Source organism: Aricia agestis, chromosome 13 (assembly GCF_905147365.1).
Source record: "Aricia agestis chromosome 13, ilAriAges1.1, whole genome shotgun sequence".
NCBI classification, from domain to species: Eukaryota; Metazoa; Arthropoda; class Insecta; order Lepidoptera; family Lycaenidae; genus Aricia; species Aricia agestis.
In genome coordinates, this window is record NC_056418.1 from 5988315 (window position 1) to 5997756 (window position 9442).

At 34.3% G+C, this 9442-nt stretch overlaps 1 long non-coding RNA gene across 1 annotated transcript; it reads left to right on the plus strand.

Annotated features, from left to right (window-relative positions):
* Positions 1-741: 741 nt before the first annotated feature.
* On the plus strand, positions 742-4347 carry LOC121732984. The gene is made up of 3 exons (XR_006036472.1): positions 742-752; positions 2906-2911; positions 4290-4347. It is a non-coding gene; the product is annotated as an uncharacterized LOC121732984 (long non-coding RNA).
* Positions 4348-9442: the final 5095 nt, after the last annotated feature.

A 9442-nucleotide genomic window follows, 5' to 3' on the forward strand; every position in this document is an offset into this window, starting at 1 on the left:
TTTAGATACTATTAGACAATGCTTAAACGGCCAGTCTGAGATCAGCTGAGTCCCAGAGACAAGAATTGAAAAAAACTATGATGAAGTCAATATTTTTTACAAAATATAGGTAGCAGTCCTAAATCCTAATGTCGTTGCAAGTAAGGTCGAATTTCGACCATTGGGCGATCTCTAGTTTAGTGAATTTTGCGAATAAAGCTGGCGACGACGCTTTATAATTCACCAAACAAAGCAAAAGCGATGGCATCTTTAAAGGTGATGATTTCAAAAACCTATCATTTAAGGTGTGATTAAAAGTGACAACCGAAAATATTTTAAAAAAAGCTTATAAAGCAAGGCAAGGAGATTTTAAGAAAAACACATTTTGCCTAAGAGAGGTGTCATAGGACACTCGAATGGAACGAAGTTATTTCTTATGTTCAAAAAATTTGTATACATAACACTAAAGAAAATATTTAAAAAATCGCCATCTTTTGACGCCCAGGAATAATAACAATGCGTCGCTGTTTATTCTCAAAAAACGCCATCTAGTAGATGTACAGAAAAACTATCAACGGCCCTACCATGCAGGTACTAATAAAAAAGTGTCGAGGTCAAATATCGTTCTGTCTAGCCTCCTTTACGTCGAACTCGCGATAAGGAACTTCGTTCCAAAAATATCTATATAGAAAAACTAGCTGTCCCGGCAAATGTTTCTTTGCCATATAAAGTATTTCGCCCGTATTATTTTATTGAAGTGACTTAATAAGTATGTCACCATGGCAACGTCCATCGCTATCCCATCGCACAAACAATGGTCACCGTCAGTCTCGAGTTGAAGTAATTTACTATTATTTATTCAACAAATGCACTTATCAATATAAAAAGTACCCAGTAGCCGATTCTCAGACTTGGTAAAAATCAGTAAAGCCGTTTCGGAGGAGTACGGTGACTAACATTGTGACACGAGAATTTTATATATATGATATTATGTGATGTAGAATCAATTTCATTAATGGCAACTACTTCTACTTACTGGCTTCCTCTATTTATCCCAAAATGGTATTGTGGTTAAAAAAACCAAACTGTATTACTGCAATACATGTTGTTTCGTATCCTTTTCAATTTTTAAAAGTATAAGGGGCCGTCCTTGATGAGCAAAACTTACTTTTATTTTACACTTCAATGAATAAGCAATAAAGTAGCGAATTAACCATTAGTTAGTAATGTTATGAAATTGAAAGATCGGTCTTACCACAAAAGATTAAACATCTGTTGAACAGTTGTTTTGAGACCATTTTGTACTGAATTTCAATAATTAATCAACTGTTCAACAGATGTTTAAATCTTGTGTAGTATGACTGTATACGTTTTACCATACATTCGACGCAAACCATACGAATTACGAACCCCATGGAAATCAATTTAATCACAGACGATATCAAAACTACTAACAAGCGTTTTAACAAACAAAAAGAGTAGACCAATTAGGTGAAATCCACGCTTTTATATTTCTCCGTGTAAAAAGTTTTTTGGAAAATGCTAGAATTAATCCCCATTCGACGTACAAACTTTTGTCCGTAATCGCCGAGCATTCGTTATCAGAACAATAAGACTTAAAATTTCGCTTTCGGTGTGTTCGAGGACATCATCATCATCAGCTTCATTACATCGACAAATGTTTAGGAAGTAAAGTAGCTTTATTAATTATACATTATTTAAGCTTCGTTACTTCTTCATTTCAGTCTGTTTCTCGAGGTGCAAAAAATATTCTCATAAAATGGCATTCGCTTGACATTTCATGAGAATACCACTTTCTGGTTTTAATAATGATAGGAACGAACGAGGAACGTAGTGGATCGAACAAGGTATAGTCGAATTCATGCGTTTTGCAATACTTGAATAATTTAATAAGTTTTCAAGAAAATAATCTGAAATTCTCTTAAAAACCCTATTACAAATCCATGTAAATAAACTACAATTCTAGGTTGTATTATTAATTTTATAACAAAACAAACTATTGTTTGAGTATAGTTGGTGGAAAATGTGAAATATTATTATGGAAACTTTTAGGATAGGGGTCAGTACAGTTCACTCAAATATTACAATTTACAAAATAGCTTTACATAAGCCGATATGAATTATATTACATGGAGGCTACGAATAATAAAAATCGGCCAAGTGCGAGTCGGACTCGCGCACGAAAGGTTCCGTACCATTATAGAGCAATATTAGGCCAAAAATTGTGTTTTTGTATGGGATTAATTTTTTATTTTGTTTTAATATTATTATTTATTATTAAATTACACATATAACTAAGGACTTTCAGAAAAAATTAAGTACCTACCTGTTGCCATTATTGATGTAGAGCAAAAAACACGTTTGTTGTATGGGAGCCCCCCTTAAATATTAATTTTATTTTGTTTTTAGTATTTGTTGTTGTAGCGGCAACCGATATACACACTCTCTCAGACAGACAGACAGACGGACAGACAATGAAGTCTTAGTAATAGGGTCCCGTTTTCACCCGGGGTTTTAGTGGGTAGACCACAGACTACGCAAAAGTCCCACATACCCCGGCCGATATCCCCAATTTGCCGGGGATTTATTTATTTATTTAAATTGTTTTTTTTTTTTTAATTGATTGATTGACCAACAACTTATTGCTGCAAAATTACATCATTTCTTTACAGGTATACTTATTCTAAAACAAAAGTTAATTACAGGTGTACACAGCATTTACAATTAATATAGTTCTCCGTGCATTTATCAGAATACCTATTATATGTAATAGCAAAACATTATTTTAATTGATTAATATTAAATACAAAATTACATTAATAGCATTTACAATTAATTAAATTATAGTTTGTTAAAAGTATTATTTTTACACGTCAACATAACAAAATTAAGGAAATGTCAATAGAATTTAGTTATTACTTAAAATCATTAAATAATAATATATATTAAAATGTCCTTAAATTTAATTATAATGAAAAGATTATGACGCGGGGATGCGTAAAGCATAATTTCCCCATATTAAAAAAAGGGTTAACATCGTTATCCTTAAAACCATCAATTAATGATGCCCGGATCGGCAATTTGTAATTGTATAAAGGTATGACGACGGATTTTTTCGATTTCCCAGCATTGTTCTCATAGAAAAAGTTATTCATTTTGACGAGCTCATTTGATGGTTTTAAGGATAATGGTGTTAACCCCAACAACCTGTATAATACTTAAAATAAAAATCGATTTAGTTATTTCTGAAAAAAAAAAAAAAAATACTCTACTTGATGACCTTCCATACCATGCCATAATATTTAGGGCGCGACTGTACATTTAACAACTCATTTTAATCTCATTAGCAAAAATAAGTTAGTTATGTTCAAAGCCTGTACTTGTCACCTAAAAGTTAAAACCTACACGTTTAAACTAACATAATTTTGTCGTGGTGTGTCTACTACACATTTGAACCTAAATTATAGGTAGAGACTAGGGTCAGCTTACACCGAAACAAAACGCTGCGGTTTCAATGAACAGAAATAATAACCGGCCAAATGCGAGTCCGTAGGGTTCGGTACCGTAATAGAGCAAAAATAGGCCAAAAATTGTGTTTTTGTATGGGAGCTGCCCCTAAAATTTTAATTTATTTAATTATTATTATTAACTGTTTAAGTCTTTGTGAAAATGTCAAGTGCCTACCTGTTGCCATTATTGATATTGAGCAAAAAAGGCCAAAAAAAATCACGTTTGTTGTATGGGAGCCCCCTTAAATATTGAAATTATTTTATTTTTAGTATTTGATGTTATAGCGGCAATAGATATACACAATCTGTGAAAATTTCAGAAGTCTAGCTGTAGCGGTTTTTGCGATACAGCCTGGTGACATACAGACAGACAGACAGACAGACAGACAGACAGATGGACAGATGGACAGACGGACAGACGGACAGACGGACAGACAACAAAGTCTTAGTAATAGGGTCCTGTTTTTTTCCCTTTGGGTACGGAATCCTAAAAAGCAATACAAGAGTCAAATAAGTGTGTACACGTTTATCGTCCTGAGTGTTCGTCTTTCTGTCCGTTACATCTTCAGACTAAAGGACATAGGATGGTTTTATTTAGCAAACATGGTTATTTGCAGTACTTGTGCGAGAGCAATATCCAGTAACTAATAAGATTCAGAGATGTAAAAGAATATTCTCTGGTATGTTCCACGTTCTCGTATTTGAACGTTATGATAGTAGGGGAGCCCAGCAGCCTTATTCCCGAAACATATCAAACTGATTTGACATCATCTAAAATAGAATGTCTAAAGTGTAAAAAATCTGATATCAGATTGATATCAGTTTCGGTAATAAGGCTGCAGAATGCTATTCGTGGAGACTAAGTAAGTATGTTTTGGGCTTGTGATAAAAAATATTTTTAAGATATGGAAAACTACGAATAATAAAAACTAAGGAATCGTAACTCCCATACTATTACCGTTTTAAATTTGGTTCCTTTTGATCTGTCATGTAACGTCAACCTAGTACCGCTCAAGGTCACCTAAATATTGCACATGTATTGAAATGTGTACCTAAGGTACACTTTTTGACAAGTATTGTGGAGCATGTTTTTTGACGGAGTTACTTTTCCTTAGTTTTTATTATTCGTAGATGGAAAAGAAAGAAAATTTTATTATATTTTTACAAAAAGTACATTTAACAACACAATTTTTTTTACTTACATCGGTTATTTTTAAATGGTCATGGCTCATGGTCATTGGTCGTTCTTACCTTTATTATAAGGACATGTACAGAAAAACTTTCAGCTTTTATAAAACGACGAAGCCTCTGGACATTCCTGTCTCATACTCTTATATTTTGATGTGAGAGATCCGATGACAATCGATGATTTACATAACTACTGATAACCAAATAATTAAATTTTTATCAAGGTCAAGAGAGAAATAGATTAATCTGTCGTGTTTGGCGCAAAATCCCCTCTTGGGCTCCCTCACTATGATAACTAGCGTCGCAGGGTTCCGAGTTGCGACGACCTTTTTAACGATCCTCTCAGCTTCTCAACCGTTAATTAAAGTTATTAATCTACGGGCACGGCTACCTTGTTTTCCCTAATTGGAAGCAATTTTATTCCCTGAAAACCCCCAGAAAACGAATGAAAAATTAAAATATTAGACATAATAGCTACCTTTGACACACGACTTCAAAGGCACGTAGGTAATTTGGTTCAAGAATCGAGGTAATGTTGGAAAAAACCTGGATATAAAACAAATGCGACATAAAAAGCGAAGTTTAATTTATAAAATAGTCGGCCAAGTGCGAGTGGGACTCGCGCACGAAGGGTTCCGTACCGATAAAGAGCAAAAATAGGCAAAAATTGTGTTTTTTGTATGGGAGCCCACCTCAATTTTTTATTTTATTTTAATATTATTATTAATTATTTAAGTACACATACAATCAAGGATTTTGTGAAAATTTCAAGAGTTTAATTGTTACCATTATTGAAATCGAGCAAAAAAGTTTAAAAAATAATTAACCCCCTTCATTATTTATTTTATTTTATTTTTAGTATTTGTTGTTATAGCGGCAACAGAAATACACAATTTGTGAAAATTTCAGAAGTCTAGCTGTAGCGGTTTTTTAGATACAGCCTGGAGACAGACAGACGGACCGACATCGAAGTATCAGTAATAAAAGGGTGTACCGAGTACACGTGTCAGAAGACGTGAAAGTTCTGTCCAAAATAGTGATGGTATCGTCACGCAATATTTTTATTATTTTCATACTCTTTTTCTTGGCGCGACCTTAAAATTTTACCGACAACGCGCCAGAAGTCTCACTTCGAAAATTTGCAAAGTAAAAATTTCATGAAACGCGCGAAAATTATACAATAACCTTTTAACTAGATCTCTTTTTACTAACCTTCACATGACTTTTGCCTGTAGCTTTACGGAAAATCACAATGCAACGCCTAAACAAACTCCAGAACAACCCCTTTGTTCCGAGTGATTTATTTTAAAATTTTAACTTTGGAGTTTTATCAATTTATTACAAGTTCTTTGGGGGAAGATCGGAAGATAATATAATTATTTTTTGCTGAACATCCGGCGGGCTGTTATTGAATCAAGGGGTGTTTACCTGCGAGTTGCGATGGGAAATTCGAATCCCCCTTTTTTTTCATAATTACCTTACGGAATTACTGCTGGGAAGTGGGAATTTTGGTGCGTGATATTTGGTACATGTATAACGTATATATTTTTATGAACGTGTTGTATAGGTTTAGATTAGAATAGTTAAACAATATGATTTATATATGGTTAGCCGTATTTTTTTAAGAAGTGTTATAGGAAAGCTAAGAATGAAAATGTTTTAGATGATTTATTATTAAATAAAATAAATAAAAATTGTTTTATTTCTGAGTAAATTTGAATCAAATATTTTCAGAACGTTGAACTACATGTTGCCTACCACCGGTTCGGGAACTAACCCGGCGAGAAGAACCGGCGTAAGAAACTCGCACGGGGCCACTTTTTAGTAAAAAAGTGGAAAATTTGTCTTTTAAAATTACTTGATAATATAAGAAATCTTACTAACATGAGGGCAATATAAGAAAGGCAAACGGGACCTTAATGATAATTAACTTTAAGGTCCAACCTAAGACAATATTTAGAACTAGACTACTACGTTATGCGTGGCCAGTGATAATTAACAAAAATACGATAATTTGGAACTATCTTTTTTGGCAGTTAAATATAAAACTCTAAAATATTGCCACGCATTAACAATATAAGAGTATTTTTTATATTTTTATAAAAAGCGCGTGACCCCTTGGATGTATGGGGGATAAGGCTAAGTATTTTCGCCATTTATTCACAATATCTAACATGGGGCGTGATCTTATTGACAGTAAGCTGAGGTCATCCATTATTCATAGCCACTTGATTCGGTTTTAAGCTGGAGTGTCAGATAAATTGGACTAGCGGCGAAATCGTTAGCTTTTTTGACAGAGTTTTAGAGTAATTTGAAAGTATTAGTATTGATTTCATGAAAATATTTGGTCGCTGTTAATCATATTTTGTATGCTAACAAAAATGTTTTTTGTTGAGTTATGCAGTCTATTTCTAAAGTGATCTAAAAACATGAGTGCATTAATAACTCAATACGTAATTTTTGCAGTCCATTTAAAACACGTAAGCCTGAATTAGCATTAGTTCCTAAACAATTTAATTCGAAAAAAAAACAAAGATATTCAAAGCAATAAATAATAATAATTATGTTACTGCCTACTAGTAGGTACCTAACCATGACACAGGTCCTTCAGGTACTTAGCACGAGGCCAGACTGACGTGGTGTAAAGGTTCACGCTCACTTTGTCAGCGCGTGCCGGGGCGTGCCGGGGTGGGTCGGGGCGCAGCGCAGCGCAAAATGCGCTATAATAGCACACTATTTTAACGCTCACTGTGCCGGGGAGTGCCGGGGCGGGTCAGCGCGCAACGCATTAACGGATTTTGAGCCGAGGCTTGCCGGGCCGCATCGCATCACATCCGCGCGCCGCTTCCTATAGCACACTGTTGCCGGGGCGCAGCGGGTCTTGCCGGAGCGCAGGGCACGCTGAGCCCCAGCACGGCCCGTCTCAGTGTGCTCACTCCTTAAACATACAGCAGTTGGGCTACAAAATAAATTCTGGCGTTGTTACTTTTCTATGAATATGTTTTGTATTGCTTTTATTTTTATTATCGTAATATTACTAAATACTCAAATTAAAACCGTAATTAATAGTTAGTTCTAAATACTAAAATTACACAGTAATTATCAAAATAACCAGTCCATACTTATAGCTATTATAATTATAAGACTCCTAATTTGTATAATACGTTGTGACTTGCGTGCCACCGCCTTGTAATTAATCATCGTCCACTGCCAAAGTGTAACTTCATAGGGTAAGGGTTTATCAAAGGGACTAAAGACTAAACTTTAAATAAAAACTACGTTACACTATTATTATGATATTGTCTTGGCTTCCGAATGTAAATATTGTAGCGTCAATATTACAGGATAGTATGAGTTATCTTATATATAAAATTCTCGTGTCACAATGTTAGGCCGCGTACTCCTCCGAAACGGCTTTACTGATTTCAATCAAATTTTATATGCATATTCAGTGGGTCTGAGAATCGGCTACTGGGTACTTTTTATATTGATAAGTGCATTTGTTGAATAAATAATAGTAAATTATTACAAATCGAGACTGACGGCGACTATTGTTTGTGCTACGGGATAGCGATGGACGTTGCCATGGTGACATACTTATTTAGTCACTTCAGTCTTCAATAAAATAATACGGGCGAAATACTTTATATGGCAAAGAAACGTTTGCCGGGACAGCTAGTGACATAATAAATATGATTACAATCATTAAATTTACGCACTAGAGAAAGAGTACATATTTGATATTATATTATTTAGATCCCCTATATTACATCCTCTTATACACCGCGGTCCTGTCTTATGAATTTTCGATCAGGTCAGGAGTGCTGATGCGAGTACATAATTATATTTAACATAAATTACCAATTATTTACCCATCATGAGTGGTTACCCTCAATATATTTTAGTGTGAAGATTGAAAACTCGCAAAAAAACGTTACACCCATTATAGAAGATGAACGATGCAACTGTAGTCTTCTTAGAAAAGGATGATGCGACTAGCTAGAAATTAACCGAAGTTTGGAGGAGCTAGTTTTCCCAGATGTAAGGCAGTCCGCAGTATAGACCAACAAAAAAATACGTAGGTTTTCCCAGATGTAAGGCAGTATAGATCAAGAAAAAAATACGTAGAAAACTTACAAATGCCTGTTACTAATAAAGCTTTTTTTTTTTTTTTTCAATAGGTATAATATTATACTTTCGCTGAACCAAACTTCCACGTAGGAAAAACCCTACTTCGTTAAAAATAATGGAGCGTTGGGACGAAATCTGCCGAAGGAATAAATGGAATTAAAATATACTGTAACAGTATTTAGCCGCTCGTATTACGATACGACTATTAACTCTCGGCGCTGTATCATTTTCGATACCAAAAATTGAATGCTTACGCAATCTCCTACGATACCTTTACGGCGGGTTTTTAGCCCCGGACAAAAAGAGGTGGATTTTTAGTTTGACATGTCTATCTGTCTGATTTTATAGGTTCAATATTTTGCATTCTTATTTCTGACAATTATTAGAACTAGAGATCGCCCAATGGTCGAAATTCGACCTTAGTTTCAACGACATAAGGTTTTCTAATAAATATTGACTTTATAATATTTTTTTTCAACTCTTGTCTCTGGGACTTAACTGATCTCAGACTGGCCGTGTAAGCATTGTCTAATAGTATCTTAGATTCAATAAAAAAACTATAATCCATTTTCAATTTGTCAACTTGTTGTCAACAGACTTCAACCATAAATAAA